General features: G+C 59.2%; 1 protein-coding gene across 1 annotated transcript in view; it reads right to left on the reverse strand.

The window, feature by feature from the left end:
- The window catches only part of EPPK1 (epiplakin 1), a 33,210-nt gene extending 14,840 nt beyond the window's left edge, over positions 1-18,370 (reverse strand). The window contains exon 1 of the mRNA XM_038393164.2: positions 18,319-18,370. The gene's annotated coding sequence lies outside the window, so the exon portion shown is untranslated. The remainder of the gene's footprint in view (positions 1-18,318) is intronic.
- Between the last annotated feature and the right edge of the window lie 451 nt (positions 18,371-18,821).

Here is an 18,821-nt window from a genome sequence, read left to right on the forward strand (position 1 = left end):
TGACACATAGAGGCCTAGAGGTGTCAGAGATGAGCGGGAAGGGGCTTGCTGACCCCCTTTGCCCCGTACAAGCAGCAGACTCCAACTGTCTCTTCCTGATGGGAGGGTGGGGATGGAGAGCTCAGCACAGCCGGAGGTGGAGGCGGGGGAAGCAAAGCCAGCCGGTGTCCCGGAGTCCCCGGCGACGCTCTGGAGCTGCTCCCTACAAAGCCAGGCAGGACTCTAGTGAAGTCTCCTCTCTGGGAGCAGCCTGTCTGCAGGACACACAGCTCACTCGGCTCCCCCCTTCCTGGTCTGACCTCAGAGCATCCAGCATCCTCTGCCCCTCCGTGCGCTTCCCACAGCGAGTCCGCCTAGGCGGGGTCCTGGGGAAGCCAGAGGGTCCTGCCCCCCAACTCTGCAGTCAAACGTGACTCTCAGCCAGCCAGTAACACAGAAGGTTTATTAGACGACAGGAACATGGTCTAAACCAGAGCTTCTAGGTACAGAGAACAGGACCCCTCATTCAGGTCCATCTTGGGGGGCAGTGAGCCAGACAACCATGTCTGCACTTCACTCCATGTCCCCAGCCAGCCCCAAACTGCAACTCTCCCCAGCCCCCCCTCCTCCGGGCTTTGTCCCTTTCCCAGGCAGGAGGGCACCGGATTCCTTTGTTCTCCAACCCTTTAGCTCTCACCTTGCAGGGGGGAAGGGCCCAGGCCACCAGTTGCCAGAAAACGGGGTGTCGGCCATTCTCTGTGTCCAGACCCCTGCACACACCTGCCCTCTAGGGCTCTGCAACGATCATACACCCTTATCCCACCCCCTAGATACTTAAGAACTGCCTAGGGGAAACTGAGGCACCCCCACAATATTCAGAGGAAACATTAAGAACAGTCCCACTTCATAACAGCTGGAAATCCCATGGAGCGGGAAGTGCTGGAGGCTGCGTTATTTGAAGTGGGTGGGGGAGGGTTCCCGGTGAGTGAGCCAAGGGAGAGAGGTGGTGGGGGAGGGTTCCTGGCTGAGCCATCTGGGGGCTGGGAATGGGCTGGGGCAGGCTGGGACAGGTTCCCCGTGAGCGTGCGGAATCAGGGCAGGGCCGGATGCTGGCGGCTCAGTGACATTCCAGCCAGGGCTGTACCTGAGGGCCCAGGTCGCTGCACTGGGGATTTCCGCTCTCCCTGGCGGCCCTGGTGCAATGGCTGCCTTGTTTGCAGGAACCAGTGCAGAGGCTGGAGGATTTGCAGCTGAGTATCCAGCAGCCGGCCCAGGGTTAGCGTGGGGCTGCCTGGTACAGAGAGCTGGGCTTTGAAAGGGGGCATCCCTGGGAGGCTGGTGTCCTGGCCAGTGTCCCAGGGACAGCGCTGGGGCAGCAGCAGCCCCTGCTGCCTCTCCTTTGTGCCCAGGACAGCCAGCTCCGGCTCTGTCTCCTGGCAACTGCTGCTCAGCAGATGGGGGGCAAGCTGCAGGAGCTGGCTCTGCTCGGGGATGGGCAGCCTGTGAGAAGGGGGTGACAAAGTGGGACTGTTCTTAATGTTTCCTCTGAATAGTGTGGGGGTGCCTCAGTTTCCTCTATGCAGTTCTTAAGTCCCAAGGCCATAGACTCCGTCAGCCAGATGGGTGGGGAAGTGGACAGGCTCCCACTCCTGGTCCCAACCTATATGTCTGTGTGGAGTCTCCTGGGGTCAGGCCCCTTGAAATCCTAGTGGGAGTGGAAGGTGATGGTCAATGGGGAGACATTCCTGCGGTGGTGAGATCCTGGGACAGAGAGAACTGTTGTCAGGCCCCTGGTGGTGCAACCTCAGAGGCTGAGGGGCTGGGTGAGCTGGGTGAGGGTCCCAGGGATGAAGCCCCTTGCCCTGCCTATGGCCCAGATCCCTGTGCAGACCCAGGAGGGGTGGGGGTGGCTGGTCATTGGGGTTCTCCAGGATACCAGCTGTGAGACCCTGTTGTGGGGTGACTGTGTCTCTTTGGGACAGGATCCAGGCCCGGCTCCTGTAACGGCCGAGGGTTTGAATTTGAATCCAGGGAATCAATCGGTGGAGAGGGAAATGGTCATTGAAAGTGCAGCTGACCTGGCTGGCAGCAGGGAGGAGCTGCTAGGCTCAGGATACCTGCCTGCCTGTAACCAGAGCCCTGGGGCTGGGTGGGACAGAGAGATGCTCCCTGCCCCCTTGCACACCGGAGCGGGGGCTCACGCTGGCTCTGATGCAGTGAGGAAAGCAGCGAGCTCGCTGCCTACCCCCACGGGGACAGCAAGGGCAGCGCTGAGCACAGTGGGAGCTGAGACCCCAGCTGAGGAGGGTGTGGGGGGGGGACACACAGGCAGGGAGGGGATCTGTTGGGAGTGGCAAGGTGCTTGGTAAGGAAAGTTTGGATGAGCCTAGGCAGCCTTGTGAGCTGATGGCTTTGTCTAGTCAGCAGCGTGGGAAGGCGAGGAGAGTGGAAGACGAGTGTCCCTGGACCTTACCTGTTAGCTGGGTGGAGAATTGGGACAGGGAAGGAAAGGTGCCTGTGTCTGTCAGGGGTATTGACTTGCCTGTGGAGGGAGCTACCCCGGTCTCCAAGCAGTTGTCTGTGAACAGCCCTGTGTGCTGGGACCAGGGGAATGATCCCAAGCTGTGTGTCTGGGAAAGGAGAAAGTGTCTCCGGCTCTTCTTTGTCTGTGGAGCAGACAGAAGGGGCCTTTCAGCCTGTGATGGCTGAGAATAGTGCAGTTGTCTCAGAGCTGGTTCTGGATTCAGCTAAAGCCCAGGAAGGGAATGGCCCTAAGTTTGTGTCTGCTCGGGAGAATGGCCCTGTCACTAGCTCGCATCCAGTTAGTGTCTATGTAAAATCCCAGAGACCAGACAATTCTGGTGCTTGTATTTTGCCCATTGCTAGTGTGTGGCTAGGAAAGGGTGAAGCAACTCTGTCTAATCAGGGTGAGATCCTAGCCAGGGCACAAGGAGAGCAGAAAGGTGATTTTATCGTGTTACCTACTGAGGGTGTGGAAACCTGTAGCAAGAAGGAAAAGATTCCTGAACTTGTGTGTGGCAAAGGGAAGGAGAAGGCTTCTAACCTTTTATCTAGGAAGTCTGTGAGTTTGCCTGAAAGGGGATTGTGTAGGAATCCGCCTGATGGGCCAGAGGTGATTCTGGATGTAAGTGAGACCCAGAAAGAGTCTGTTGTTGCTCAGGAAAGTGTTTCTCTAGAGCAAGCCCTAGGTGAAGAGGGTAAGGGCAGAATTTCTGTGAAGGGTGAATTGTTGCATAGTAAAGCTCCTAGGGAAAGGAATCCTCATGGAGTCTTTGCAAGCAGTTTACCGCAACTGAAGGGTGTGAAAGTGATTTAATCATGAAAGTTTCAATTCCTAACAGCCAGAAATTTTCTGTTGTGAATGGATCCACTCACTTTCCTGTTGAAGGATCCAGTGTGGATAGCTTTGAGAAGATCTCAGATGGAGTGAAAGCTGTTAAGAAAGTTAAACAGCCCTATAACCAAGTGGCCAGCTTGTTGGGGGGACAAGGTTGTTGAGAGAGGGATGTCTCCATGCTAGTTCTGTAAGTGAACAGTGTGTGGCTCAAGATGGGGGCTCTTAACCAAGAGAGCCCGAATTGCAGCCCTCCAGACTGGAGCGCTGGGAGAAGACTCGATCCCAGTTTGACCCCCGAGGGTTTTGGGGTGGCAAAAGGGCACGGGCCACATAAACCTTCCCACCTGCGGCATGCGAGTGCTATTGACCACCCCCGACCTAAGAGAGGGCATGAAACTGGAAGGCCCTGGTGTAACTCCCACCAAGGAATGGGAGAGATGCTGGGGCATCCATGGGAACGTTGGTGGCTTCGAACTTCCCCAGATCACCGACTGAAGTGACCCCGCTCAGTTCGGTCTCAAAGGGGGGAGAGATGTGACAAAGTGAGACTGTTCTTGATGTTTCCTCTGAATAGTGTGGGGGTGCCTCAATTTCCCCTATGCAATTCTTAAGTATCTAGGAGGTGGGATAAGGGTGCGTGATCATCGCAAAGTTCTAGAGGGCAGGTGTGTGCAGGGGTCTGGACACAGAGAATGGCCGACACCCTGTTTCCTGGCAACTGATGGCCTGGCCCTTCCCCCCTGCAAGGTGAGAGCTAAAGGGTTGGAGAACAAAGGAATCTGGTGACCTCCTGGCCTGGGAAACGGACAAAGCCCAGAGGAGGGGGGGCTGGGGAGAGTTTCAGTTTGGGGCTGGCTGGGGACGAGGAGTGAAGTGCAGATGGGGTTGTCTGGTTCACTGTCCCCCAAAATGGACCCAGCTGAGGGGTCCTGTTCTCTGCACCTACAAGCTCTGTGTTAGACCATGTTCCTGTCATCTAATAAACCTTCTGTTTTACTGGCTGGCTGAGAGTCACGTCTGACTGCGGAGTTGGGGGGCAGGACCCTCTGGCTTCCCCAGGACCCCGCCTGGGCGCACTTGCTGTGGGAAGTGCACGGAGGGCAGAGGACGCTGGATGCTCCGAGGTCAGACCCAGGAAGGGGGGAGCCGGGTGAGCTGTGTGTCCTGCAGACAGGCTGCTCCCAGAGAGGAGACTCCCCAGAGTCCTGCCTGGCTTCATAGGGAGCAGCTCCAGAGCATTGCCCGGGGACTCCATGACAACAGGGTCCAGTCACTAAACTGGGGGTCTGAATGACCTGTCCTCTGCCATCTAGTGATGAATTGCGGGAAGAGACCTCAGGAGCCCCTATATTTTCATGGGTGCCCTACTGTGGCTAGGTGACCAGCAGCCCAAAGTCACCAGTTTGGGTTTAAGCTTCCCTTTAGCCCAGGAGCAATGCACTGTTATTCTCCTGGGTGGGTGAGTTCGGGCAGCAGAACTGTACTGAATGGGCCCCAGTTGGGGGTCACGCTGATTAACCGCACACACTAAGTGGGAAGCGATGCTGAAGCAAGGGACAGACAGAGCGGTTGGGTCGGTTCCTGGCTGGTGCCATGCCCATGGTAGACACCCCGTTTAAAGGTAGCGCTGACCAGCGCCACCTGAGACTCCTGGTGCTTTCTTGGCTGGCCAGAGCTGTAACTACCCACCAGATGGCCAGGGCGTGGGGGGAGGGCTGACCCGAGACCTGCGCGGGGGCAGACAAGGTAGAAGAGGCGATGGAAAGACAGCCCGTGGCATCGCAGTTAGACGCAGCGGTGATGGCCCAGCGGCAGTGATGGGGTCAGAGCCCAGAGCCAGAGCGGAGGCACCACTCAACCACCAGTGACCTCGGGGGCAAGAGGTGACCCCCAGGACCACCCCCCTTGGATTCTGGGATGCTGCAGAGGGAAAGGGGAGCAGTGCATTGAAGGGACATTTGGCTGTTGGACTGTCACCCAGCAGGGTGGGAAACTGAGGCAAAAGACACTGCCTGTGATACTATGGGGCAGTCGTTTACTTAGGGTTTCCATGCTTTGGAATTGGTGTTTTCCATAACAGTTATTCTGTTACACACAGACTCAGCGCTGCCTCTGAGAGATGCCCGGGGCTTGGTCCCTAGGTCTCTGGCTCGGGGCTCGAGCCGGTTCTGTTCTGTAATCTTAGAGAAACCCCCAAATTTTGAACCCAGCGCTTGATGCTGCCCACACGGGGAGATGGGTTACAAATGCGACCGAGGGGGGCGGGGAGAGAAAGGCAGAAGCCCGGTGGGGGGGTCGAGGGGGAAGGAAGCTCTGAAAGAGAAGGGCAAGGCCAGCATACAGATCCATAGGGACGGAGTCGGAGCAGCCCCTTGCCCAGCCCAGCCCAGGCAGGGTTTTATCTGAGCACTTCATGGGGTCAGTGTGTCTCAGCTCTCCCGAAATTCACCCACCTGCAGCCAGGAGTCTCCAGCTGCCCCTGGCCATCCTGCCCCCCACCCCCAGCCACTTGGCCCAGCTCCCAGTCCCCTGCCTTCTGGGGAGAATTGTTTCTCTCTGGGCCCTCACACAGGCCCCCTCACCTCTGAGAGCTACCCCTGTGGGGGCAGGAGCAGGATGCTGCCTGGGCCAGGTCTCTGGGGCAGCAGCGAGGGTCCCTGCTCAGGGCCCCGGGGGCCAGGTGCTGCACTCACAGGTGACGACAGCCCCTGCCCAGAGAGCCGCAGGCTCAGCACAGGCTGAGAGGTGGGTCCAGCTGGCTGCTCCCCTCCCCTCTGCTGCTTCCACCCCATTTGTGGGCTGCTGTCTGTCAAAGGTTCACGGGAGGTGGGGGGAATCCAGGCTTCTCCCAGCCCCACGCTGTCTTCCCCACAAGGAGAGGAACCGTGTGCACAGAGGCCTGGAATTCAGGAGTGGTGGGGAGAGGCTCAGCCGCCCACTGTGAGGATCTACCCCTCTCCTGGCAGACACGGAGGAAACCTGAACGATTCCCCCCCACACAGGGAACCCAGTGATCCCCCCTGCCCCCCGTGCAGGGAACCCGGCAATCTCCTCCCTCACCGTGCAGGAAACCCGGCAATCCCCCCCGCTCTCCGCACAGGGAACCCAGTGATCTCCCCCCCTCACCACACGGGGAACCCGGCAATCCCCCCCACGCAGGCAGTGCCGGGTTTACAGTGGTGCCACGGAGCCAGGCCCATGCTCAGAAGGGGTCCCGGCCTGCTCCACTTGCCCTGCGCCCTGAGATCCCGCTGGCTCCCCCCGCCCACCACTTGCTCCTCTCAGCCTGCCCGCCGGCCGGCCGAGGGCTCCTCTCCATCCCCGTCCCCACCCCCCTGCTCCTCTCTGCCCCCTGGCCAGACCCCAGGGCACCTCCGGCTCCGGGCAGTCTCTGCTTCCCATCACCTGTGGGGCCTCACTGGTCTCCCCAGAGCTGAGCCACCTGGGACTGGGGAAGAAGCCTGGCCAATCTCAGGTCTCAGCCACTGGGGGGGGCTTGGCTGGGCCCCTCCAGACAAGTGGGTCCTCCGGGAGCCCTGGTGGGGCAGGCCCTGGCCTGGCTGCTTGCGCCACTCCCGCAGGGATGGACCAATTCACGGTCCGGGACCAGCCCGGCAGACGCAGTCGCCTCCCAGCAGGAGGTGGTCTCTTGGGGGGTGCTGGGCTCTGAGGGGGCAGGGATGATGTGTGTGTTGGGGCACTAGGGAGTGGGGCTCTGTCGGGGGTGCTGGGCAGTTGTGGTGGGGTTGTGGGCATGGGGCTGCTGGGCAGGGTGGTGTTGTGCAGGGTGCTGTGCGTTTGTGGAGGGGTGTGGGCGGGGTGCTAGGCATCGTGGGTCCTGGGAGGCTCTGGCCATAGGGAATTGGTGGGGTGTTGTGGTGTTGGGAGGGGGGGCTGTGTGGTGCAGCATGGGCCTGCCCCCCAAGGGGAAGGGGCCCGCTGGCAGCACAGGACTGGGCAGGCCAGTGTGCGTCTGGCAACTGCCAGTTTGTAAATAGTGCCCTCACACTGGGCTGGACAGAGTGGGGCTGCCCGTGCCATGCCATGGCCCATTGCCCCCCACACTCCAACCCTCTGCCCCAGCCCAGAGCCCCCTCCTGCATTTCTGAACTCCCCATTTCTGGCCCCACCCTGGAACCCTCACCCCCAGTCCAGAGCCCGTACCTCCACCCACACCCCAACCCCCTGCCTCAGCCTGGAGTCCCCTCCCATATTCTGAACCCCTCGGCTCCACCACCCAGCTTGGAGCCCATCCTGCACCCCAAACCCCACACCCCCAGCCAGAGCTCTCACCCCCACCTGCACCCCAGCCCCCTGAGCCAGCCCGGTGAAAATGAGCAAGTGAGTGAGGATGGGGAGAGCGAGCGATGGAGGGAGAGGGGTGGAGGGAGTGGGGGTGGGGCCTCAGAGCAGGGGTGGGGCATGGGTGGGGCCTCAGAGCAGGGGTGGGGCATGGGCGGGGCCTCAGAGCAGGGGTGGGGCAAGGGTGTTCGGTTTTGTGCGAGTAGAAAGTTGGCAACCTTCCCCTGCCCCTGCCCAGGAGCCCTGTTACTCTCTTGCTCTCGCTCCTTTCCCCTCTCTTCCCCCCGCCACAGTAAATGGGAAGCCCTGGCTCTCTCTGGGGAAGCTCCCCCGGGGGGATGACTCCGGCAGCCCCCAGGGATATAAGCCTGTGATGCAGCAGGGAGGGGGAGTGTTGACCTGGGGATGTGGCAGGGGAGTTTCACTGGGGGTGGGAGACCTGAGAGCCTGTCACCTGAGCCGGGAGGGGGAGGGGGAAGGTAACATCTCTGCCCGGGAAACTGGACAAAGGCTGCAGGAGGGAGCCTGCTGGGGGGGTTTTGGTTTCAGTTTTGTGCTGGGTGTGGAATGCAGGGAACCCCAGGGCTGGGGTCTAAGCTCCCTGCCCCCCAGAAGGACTTGACTGAGGGGTCCTGGTTGTACCCACAAGCTCTGTATTAGACTGTGTTCCTATTGTCCAATAAACCTTCCATTTTACTGACTGGCTGAGAGTCACAGTGAATCCCAGGGAGAGGGGTGCAGGCCCCAGACTCCCCCACACTCCGTGACAACTGGTGGGAGCTGTGGGATGTACTGCACCCCATGAACGGTGCTTCCTGCAGTAAGTGACTGGGGAACAGTAAAACAAAGGGGGATTGATGGGGACCAGGCATGCTGAAGATTCAGAGAGAGACGGTTTCCAGGGGCGGGTAACCCCTGGGAGTGTGTGACCAGACAGAAGGACTTTTGCAGTAATGGGGTCCCCCGGGGGATTGCAGCGAGCGGTCCCGGGGCGGAGGAGTCTGTAGCTCGACCCTGGCAAAGAGATGGTGACCTCAAGAAGGGCTGGCACCCTCGGGGTTCTCCCTGGAAATCGTGGAAAGCTGCCCAGGCCTGTGAGTGGCCAGCAGGGAGATGTTTGCTAAACGCCTAAAGAGTGACCTGGGGGAGCTGTGCAGGCAGAGGGGGCTGCGCATTGGGAGGTCCACCAAGGAACAGCTGATTGCCCAGTTGGAGGAGAGGGATCACTTGGATGACCCGATCCGTCCCTGAGGGAAGCCGCCCGGTGGACGCAGTGTGGGCCCTGGGACCCGACTGGGCTGGGAGGGGTCAGACTGCTGCCAAGGACATCCTGAGACCCTGCCTACCTATGCCTGGGGGAGGGGTTGGGGGAAGCCCAGCGAATACCGAGGGCACCCTGACCCCGGCAGCCAGCAGGGGATCCTCCTGGCGGAGCTCCCCATCCCTGGAGCGGAGGCGGCTGGAATGGAAGAGGGAGATGAAAATGAGGGAGCTGGAGGATCATGAAAAGCAGCGTCAGCATGAGCGGGAAGAGAAGGAGAGGCAACGCCAGCATGAGCAGAAGAAGAAGGAGAAACAGAGGCAACATGAAGAGAAGCAGAGACAGCATGAACTGGAGCGGGCCAGGCTGAGGAGCAGTGGGGCCCCGGCTGCGGTGAGTAAGGGGGGACCCAAGACTGCAAGGAGCTTTGATAAGTGCTTCTTGGCCCAGAGTAAGGAGGGGGAGGACATAGATAGCTTCCTGACAGCTTTGAGAATGCCTGCGAGATGCACAGGGTTGACACTGCAGACAGGCTCCAGTTTCTCACCCCCTTACTGGACCCCAAAGCCATGGAGGTGTACAGCCGAATGACAGGGGCAGAGGCAGGGGACTACGAACTGTTCAAAAAGGCCCTGCTCCGCGAGTTTGCGCTGACTCCCAAGATGTACCGGAAAAGGTTCCGGAGTCAGCGTAAAACGCCTGAGGTCACATACCTACAACTGGTCAACCGAATGCAGGGATATGCCCGCAAGTGGACAGCTGGGGCCCAAGCTAAAGACGACCTGCTTGACCTAATTGTACTGGAGCAACTGTATGAACAGTGCCCTTCCGACCGGAGGCTATGGTTGGTGGACAAAAAGCTGGAGAACCCACAGCATGCAGGGCAGCTGGCTGACCAGTTTGTGAACAGTCGGTTAGGGGGTAGCAGGGAGGAGTCCCAAAAGAACAGGCCCCCCACAATGCAGAGAGAGAGGCACCATGGGACCTCCCCACGAGGAAATATGGAGACCCCCCACCCAAGGCGAACGCCTGGCATTGGGACCCTCCGACCTGCTAGAGGGAACCAATGTGACCTGAGCTCCTATCACTGTGGCCAGAGAGGCCACGTACGGACCCAGTACCCCAGGCTCAGGGACAGACTGAGCAGACCCAACCTACCCAGGGTTAACTGGGTAGGGACCCAGCTGGACGAGGGGCAGACGGCCCAAGCAAGGGGGGCTGCCAGCTTACCACCTGCTCAGGAGGAAAGAATATCCCCAGTCAGCTCCGCCAGAGGGAAGGAGGCTCTGGTCAGTGGCCCAGTTCTGGCAAACCCAGACTTTGACAAGCCCTTTATGGTGTTCACCGACGCCTCAGATACGGGACTGGGGGCGGTGTTAATGCAGGAGGGTGAAAAGGGGGAGAGACACCCCATCGTGTACCTGAGCAAGATATTGCTACCCTGGGAGCAACACTACATGGCCATCGAGAAGAAATGCCTGGCCATGTGGGCCCTCAAGAAACTAGAGCCGGATCTCTTCGGGCGACACTTCACCATGTAACCGACCACTCTCCCCTGACCTGACTGCACCAGATGAAAGGAGCCAATGCCAAACTCCTGAGGTGGAGCCTGCTCCTGCAGGATTAGGACATGGACGTGGTCCATGTGAAGGGAAGTGCCAACATGATAGCGGATGCGTTGTGCCGGAGAAGGGGCCCTGAACTTCCCCAGGTCATGGGTCAGAGTGACCCCGCTCAGTTCAGCCTCGAAGGGGGGAGAGATGTGATGCAGCAGGGTGGGGGGAGTGGCAGGGGAGTTTCACTGGGGATGGGAGACCTGAGAGCCTGTCACCTGAGCTGGGAGGGGGAGGGGGAGGTAACACCTCTGCCCGGGAATGTGGACCAAGGCTGCAGGAGGGAGCCTGCTGGGGGGGTTTAGTTTCAGTTTGGTGGTGGGTGGTGGAATGCAGGGAACCCCAGGGCCAGGTCTAAGCTCCCTGCCCCCCAGAAGGACTTGACTGAGGGGTCCTGGTTGTACCCACAAGCTCTGTTTTAGACCGTTTTACTGGCTGGTTGAGAGTCACAGTGAATCCCAGGAAGAGGGGTGCAGGCCCCAGACTCCCCCACACTCCGTGACAGAGCCCTACAAAATCATTCGTGGCAGGAAGTTGCCTGGCCTGAACGTGCCTGGGTTTGCCCCATGCAGATCACAGAGAATATCTACAAGTGTCTCCCTGCGCGCGCCTGGCCTGGAGACTGCAAGGGTGCAGCCAGCAGGCCCTGTAGGGGGCTGGGAGCTAGGACTCCTGGGTTCTATCCCGAGCTCTGGAAGGGGAGTGGGTTCTTATAGGTAGTGCAGTGGGGCTGGGAGCCAGGACTCCTGGGTTCTATCCCGAGCTCTGGGGGAGAGTGGGGTCTAGTAGGTAGTGCAGTGGGGCTGAGAGCCAGGAATCATGGGTTCTATCCTGAGCTCTGGAAGGGGAGTGGGGTCTAGTAGGTAGTGCAGTGGGGCTGGGAGCCAGGGCTGTTTCCGTCTGTGGTGCTGTGTGGTGCTGGGAAAGTCCCTTGTCTCTGTGCGGCAGAATCCGGGCTATGCTACGGGGGTCCCTGGGGTGGGAATGGCCGCGCTCGTATGGGGCTGTGGCGGGGTTCTGGGTCTGATGGGCAGTGCTGTCAGTTGCTGTGTAAACGGCCCTGTGCAGACACGGCTGCTCTGGCACACGTGGCGAGTTGCACAAGGCCATGAGCGAGTCCCGGAAGCTCTAGGCCTGTCGGCAGCCCCGGTGCCATCTCAGTGTGAGTCCAGCACCCCTGTGTGGCTCGGCCTCTGCCCAACACCATGCAGGGATGGGAGGGGGGCAGGCTTGGACTTGGTCAGGGGCCTCCCTCTGCCCCATGGACTGTGGCTTAAAAGACTTGAAGCTTCCTCTGCCGGACCCAGGACCAGGCTCGATGCACACCTGGCCTGCCAGCTTCTGGGCTGGGGACCACACTGCCTGTGCACGGCGCCCGCCTCGGTCACCATGGCTGGATGCCACGAGGGCTGTGCTGGGCCGGGGGGGCTTTGCCAGCTGCTGCTCAGGGGGCAGGACCAGCGACGGGCTCTTCCTGCAGCTGCACTAGGACTGTGGGGGGCGGGGGGCTTCTGTGAGCTAACCCAGCCCCCTGCTCCTAGCCAAAGTTCTGACCACACAGAGAGGTGGGGTCAGGCGGTGACAATGTGAGACCTCAGAACCCAGCAGGGGGTGCTGTGGGGGGCAGGGCAACAGTATGGGTGGAGGGGGGGCTCCCAGCAGGGGGCGCAGTGGGGAGCGGGGCAGAGGGGCAGCTCTTGGTTACTCCAGCCCCGGCCTCTCCCTGCAGAGGGACCTGGCTGCAGGGATTCCCCAGCTAGTCCCGGCAGGGCACCAGGGCCCAGCAGCAAGGGCTGGCAACGGTGCGTGGGTTCAGGTCTGCTCTCCCATTGCCGCACTGCAGAGCAGGCTGCGTGCCAAGTCCCAGGTGATGGGGTGGGGGAATAGGGAGGAGCTGGATGGGGGCAGATGCTTCTCAGGGCACTCAAAGGGTGTTGGCCCTGTGGAAACTTTTGATAGTTGACTTTTCCTAGGAAATGAGGGAATTTCCTGGCTGGGCTTCAAAGGCTGCCAGCACCTGCCACTCCCTCAGGTGCATGGCTCGGGGCAGGGGTGCAGGTGGGCCCGGATTCTTCCCAGGTCCAGGCCAGACAGGCCCATTGGGGGATCTACTTTGGCGGCCAGTGCAGCACCCGCCACAGCCCTGCCCCTGTAACGCCTAGAGCACCTGGGGTCCTGCCATAAAGAATCGTAGAACCATAGGACTGGCAGGGACTCGAGAGGTCGTCTAGTCCAGGCCGTGCACTCATGACAGGACTAAGTATTATCTAGCCCGTCCCCGACAGGGGTCTGTCCAACCTGCTCTTAAAAATCCCCAAGGATGGAGATGCCACAACTTCCCTGGGCAATTTATTCCAGTGCTTCACCACCCTGACAGGAAGTTTTTCCTAATGTCCAACCTAAACCGCCCTTGCTGCAATGTAAGCCCATGAATGAGAAAGGATGGGGGGCAGGGAGCTTAGCAGAGGGGGCTGATGCTGGATCGGGGAAGGGCAGGGAGATGTGACCTGGGGGGAGCTCAGAGAAGAGGGTGATGCTGGGTGGGGTGTGTTTCTCGTGGGCCCTGACCCCTGGCTGGCTGTGCCTGTTGATCTGCTAGTCTCTGGCTCATGCCCTGATCTGCGGCCCCATGGTCTGCGCAGGGTCACACATGGACGGGGGTGTGGCAGAGTCTGGAGCAGACGGGACACCCCAGTAGGGAACAACAGACTGGGCTGGCTGCTGTCACATGGGAAAGGGCTCCTCAGCCTGGGACAGCCCCCCCCCACCCCCGCCTCCCAGCTTCACACAGTCTGTGCAACTGTGGGGGGGTGGGGGGGCTCACAGCCAGGCTGGTCCTTGCTGGGGGAGCGGGGGGACCTCGCAGCCAGGCTGGTCCTTGCTGGGGGGGCAGGGGGACCTCGCAGACAGGACTGGTCCCTCCCGGGGAGGAATGGGGGGGCTCACCACCAGGCTGGTCCTTGCTGGGGGCGTGGGGGGAGCTCACAGCCAGGCTGATCCTTGCTGGGGGCGCGGGGGGAGCTCACAGCCAGGCTGGTCCTTGCTGGGGGGGTGGCAGGAGCTTGCAGCCAGGGCTGGTTGCTGGGAAGGCGTGGGGGGGCTCACAGCCAGACTGGTCCTTGCTGGGGGGCGCGGGGCACTCACAGCCAGGGCTGGTCTCTGCTGGGGGTGTGGGGGGGGGCTCACAGCCAGGCTGGTCCTTGCTGGGGGGGCGGGGGGAGCTCGCAGCCAGGGCTGATCCCTGCCAGGGTGGAGCTCGCACCCTGAGACATCCATGGAGGTGTAGTCGGGAGAGAGAGCCTGGAGCCCTGGGCCTGGTGCAAGACCTGAGGCTGAACCAGAGGCTGTGACCCAAAGTCAGGCCATGGATTAAAGCCGGCGCTCACAGGTTCACTGCCCAGTACATGAAGTTGGCCAATATCTAGGCACCAGATCTTTCCATAAAGCTACTCCCGTGAGTACAGACATATCCCAGTCAAGTACAAGAGACAATGGTTTGACAGAGCAGTGAACAGGAATGCAGAAATTCCCGCTGCTGACTGAGCCACTCCTTGCTGCTAAGCACTGAGTGTCAGTGCGCCTGTAACCACAGAGACAGGCCGCTGGGACTGCCAAGGGAGCAACAAACCTGGCCGGGTGCCTTCATCACTAAACCATGCCTGGGGTCTATCGCTGGGAGTAGCAGTGTGGGCTGCTGACGGAGCCGGCTGCCGTATCCGCTGGTAATAGTGACAACATCAGAGCTCCAAGCACAAACTCGGGGCGGCTGTTACTTAGACACCATTCCTGCCTTCAGCACTTAACCAACGGGGTAGTACTGTTGAGGTCTGCGGCACCCGCTACCTGCACAGCGCCCGGCGACACCATGCATGCACCCGCCAGCCAGCGGGCAGTGGGCAGGACTCACGCACATGCCAGCCAATGGGCTGCAGACTGCACGCATGCACACGCCAGCCAACGAGCAGCGGGCAGCACGCACACGCATGCCAGCCAGCGGGCAGCGGGCAGCATGCATGCACATGCCGGGCAGTGGGCAGCAGGCAGCACGCACGCACAGGCCAGCCTGCAGACAGCGGGCAGCACGCCCGCACATGTCAGCCAGTGGGCAGCGGACAGCACGCATGCATACGCCAGCCAGCGGGCAGCACGCACGCACATGCCAGCCAGCGGGCAGTGGGCAGCGGGCAGCACGCACACACATGCCAGACAAACAGAGACTAGGGACACCATTCCTTACCCATCCTGCCTAATAGCCATTAATGGACTTAACCTCCATGAATTTATCCAGTTCTCTTTTAAACCCTGTTATAGTCCTAGCCGTCACAACCTCCTCAGGCAAGGAGTTCCACAGGTTGACTGTGTGCTGAGTGAAGAAGAGCTTCCTTTTATTTGTTTTAAACCTGCTGCCTATTGTTAGGATATAGATATTCAGGTCTGTCTGTGAAGGCCCATACTCTAAGAATTTAGGTGTATTCTTATCACTTGGCTAGTTACAGAGGTATAAAAGAAAGAATCAAAATCACTGTCTGCCGGTGTAAGGGCCTTCTCTTACTGTGACAGTCTGAGCCCCTGTTCTTAGGTTAAGATCTTTGGCTAAGCAGCAGAGGTGAAAGTAAGCAGTACGCCCCGGTATGGCGTACCGGTAAGAGCCGGTGCACCGTACCAGGACCGGCTTTCCGAAAGGGCAATTTAAAGCCTTGGAGTAGCGGCGGCAGGGCTGCAGCAGGGATTTAAAGGGCCCCGGAGCTCCAGCTGCCGCTACCCCCTCCCCCGGGGCCCTTTAAATCCCCACCGGAGCCCTGCTGCCGAAGCCCTGGGGTAGCAGCGGTGGGGCTCCGGTGGGCATTTAAAGGGCCAGGGCAGTAGCAGCGGCTGGAGCCCCGGGGCCCTTTAAATCCCCGCCAGAGCCCTACCCCAGGGCTCCGGCAGCAGGGCTCAGGCAGGGATTTAAAGGGCTCGGGGCTCCAGCAGCTGCTATCACAGCAGAGCCCCAGACTGCGGTAGCGGTAGCTGGAGCCCTGGGCCCTTCAAATCGCCCCCAAGCCCCAGGGCTCCCAGCCGCCTCTGCAGCTGGTAGCTTGGGGGTGACTTAAAGGGCCCCGGGCTCCAGCTGCCACTACCACAGCTGGAGCCCTGGCCCTTTAAATCAAGATTTAAATCTTGATTTAAAGGGCCCTGGAATTTAAGGCCCTGCCTCTTCCAGTTGAGGTCACGCCCCCTGCTCAGGACTCCTGCATACGGGTAAGTCCTCTAACGTACTTTCACCCCTGCTAAGCAGCAGAGGCAGCCATAAGCTGGGAAGCGAAGGGTCCCCTCCTCACATTGAAAGCAGGTGCTATGGGGCCGTTAGGATACAATCCTGTCCTGATAATGCCAATCGCCTCCAGAGAAAGGAAACTTAGTCTGAGAAAAAAAGAAAAGGAGTACTTGTGGCACCTTAGAGACTAACACATTTATTTGAGCATAAACTTTCGTGAGCTACAGCTCACTTCATCAGATGCATTTGGTGGATGAAGTGAGCTGTAGCTCACGAAAGCTTATGCTCTAATAAATTTGTTAGTCTCTAAGGTGCCACAAGTCCTCCTTTTCTTTTTGCGGAAACAGACTAACACGGCTGCTACTCTCAAACCTCATTTCTATGTTGTTCTATCATTGTAGTCCCCATTTCTCTATTGTTTGTCTGCATAATCTCTGTCTGGTTCTGTGATTGTTTCTGTCTGCTGTATAATTGATTTTGCTGGGTGTAAACTAATTAAGGTGGTGGGATATAATTGGTTAAATAATCATGTTACAATATGTTAGGATTGGTTAGTTAAATTTCGGGAAAATGATTGGTTAAGGTATAGCTAAGCAGAACTCAAGTTTTACTATATAGTCTGCAGTCAAACAGGAAGTGTGGGGGGAAATGGGAACAGGGAATGGGGGTAGGGGAATTGGAATCATGTTTCGCTAAGGGGAGGGGAATGGGAACAGGGACCCAGGTAAGGCTCTGTGGTGTCAGAGCTGGGAAGGGGGACACTAAGGAAGGAAACTGGAATCATGCTTGCTGGAAGTTCACCCCTATAAACATCAAATTGTTTGCACCTTTGGACTTCGGGTATTGTCACTCTCTGTTCATGCGAGAAGGACCAGGGAAGTAAGTGGGTGAAGGAATAAGCCCCCAACACCTATTAATTTTATTTGGTGGCCCCTAGTTTTTATATTATGGGAACAAGTAAATAACTTTTCCTTATTCACTTTTTCCGCACCACTCATGATTTTATAGATCTCTATCATATCCCCCCTTCGTCTCCTCTTTTCCAAGCTGAAAAGTCCTCGCCTCTTTAATCTCTCCTCATATGGGACCCGTTCCAAACCCCTCATCATTTTAGTTGCCCTTCTCTGAACCTTTTCTAATGCCAGTATATCTTTTTTGAGATGAGGGGACCACATCTGTACACAGTATTCAAGATGTGGGCATAGCATGGATTTATATAAGGGCAATAAGATATTCTCCGTCTTATTCTCTATCCCTTTTTTTTTTACTGATTCCTAACATCCCGTTTGCTTTTTTGACAGCCGCTGCACACTGCGTGGACGTCTTCAGAGAACTATCCACGATGACTCCAAGATCTTTCTCCTGATTAGTTGTAGCTACATTAGCCCCCATCATATTGTATGTATAGATGGGGTTATTTTTTCCAATGTGCATTACTTTACATTTATCCACATGAAATTTCATTTGCCATTTTGTTGCCCAATCACTTAGTTTTGTGAGATCTTTTTGAAGTTCTTCACAGTCTGCTTTGGTCTTAACTATCTTGAGCAGTTTAATAGCATCTGCAAATTTTGTCACCTCGTGGGGGAGCGAGCAGCAGGGGCTCAGGGAAGGGGGGAGCAGGGGCACCAGGGAGCAAGCAGCAGGGGCATGGGGGAGTGAGCAGCAAGGGCACGGGGCACAGGGGAGCAAGCAGCAGGCGCACGGGGCAGTCAGTAGGAGCAGTATGTGGCCCCAGGTCTGTTTGGCGGGAGCAACTGGTGGCAAAGTTCGCTGCTAAGGGAACAGCGGCAGGCCCCGTAACCCCGTCAGCGGGAGAGGAGCACCCTGGGCACAGGAGTTACACGTTCAGCCAGCCATGCTAAGCAGATGGGCCTGTTCCCTACGGGGAAATGCAAAGCACCCGCCTGACCTCCCAAGAGCATGGGGGAGTCTGGGACCTCATGGGCACGCACGTCTCTAGCCTCTCCACTGTCCCCCGGAGCCTGCCCTCTGGCTCTGAGCCCCGACTCCCTGGATTGGACCCTGCCTGTGGGTCTGAGCCTCAGCTTCCCCGGTCTGGACCCTGCCTATGGGTCTGAGCCCTAGCTGCCCCGGTCAGTCCTGCCTGTGGGTCTGAGCCCCGCTCCCCAGATGTCTGTTGTTTTACAGGGTTTTGTTGAGTGTTTCGTACAGCCATGGCTAGACCGCCTCCCTCTGCCCCAGGCCTGAGGCCTCCCCTGGGTTGCGGGGCAGATGAGAGGTTTTGGAGCAGGGTGAAATGATGGGGCTGCCAGCGATAGCAGGGCGGGACGTGATGACCCCCCAGGGCCCTTCCAGACCCATAGGAGTCTCCATCTCAGGCCCCTTTGGGGTCAGACCCCAGCACTGCCCCTGCTGATTCCTCCTGAACATTTGGCCCAGCAGGAGCCAGCCCCAGGTGTCTGTGGCTGCCCGGTGCAGCCCTGCCAGAGGCAGCAGCAAGGCTCTGATTGCTACACAAACGCCCCAGGGATGCAGCTGCCCAGGGAACTTGGTGCCCTCCTCCCCCGGCCCGACTTTGTCCTACCTGCGGGGCTGGGCTGGGCCTCTGAGACACTGGCAGCTGCTCTCCGTCCTGCTGCTGCACTGGGCTGAGCCCTGGGCTGGGAGCCAGAGTTAAACCCTTCCCTTCCCCGCCCCTGGGGATGACACACCAGCCCGCCCCGTTGCTAGCAAGTCAGGCAGCTTCCCCTGCCCTCCCGGCCCTCAGCCAGCCCAGCCCAGGGGCCTGCTGCTGCCAGCACTAAACCCACCTCTGCACCTGGCACACCTGGGCTGCTTCCCCCTGCCCCAAGCCCGGCACCTCTGCAGCCTCGGCAATTTCCCCACCTCCCCTGGGGGCAGTCCCCAGCTCTGCCCCAGATGTCCCGCGGGGCTGGGCATCTCCAGGGAAGTGTGAGGGGTGCACATCGATGGGGTCTGCTGGCCCACCCAGCCCTGGGGAGCGCACCATCGGGGATAGGAGGGCTGTGCTCAGTGCAGCTTAAACACTTCCCTGGTGACCCCAGCCAAACCCAAGGGCCCCTCTCG

The sequence above is a fragment of the Dermochelys coriacea genome, chromosome 2 (genome assembly GCF_009764565.3).
Source record: "Dermochelys coriacea isolate rDerCor1 chromosome 2, rDerCor1.pri.v4, whole genome shotgun sequence".
Taxonomy (NCBI): domain Eukaryota; kingdom Metazoa; phylum Chordata; order Testudines; family Dermochelyidae; genus Dermochelys; species Dermochelys coriacea.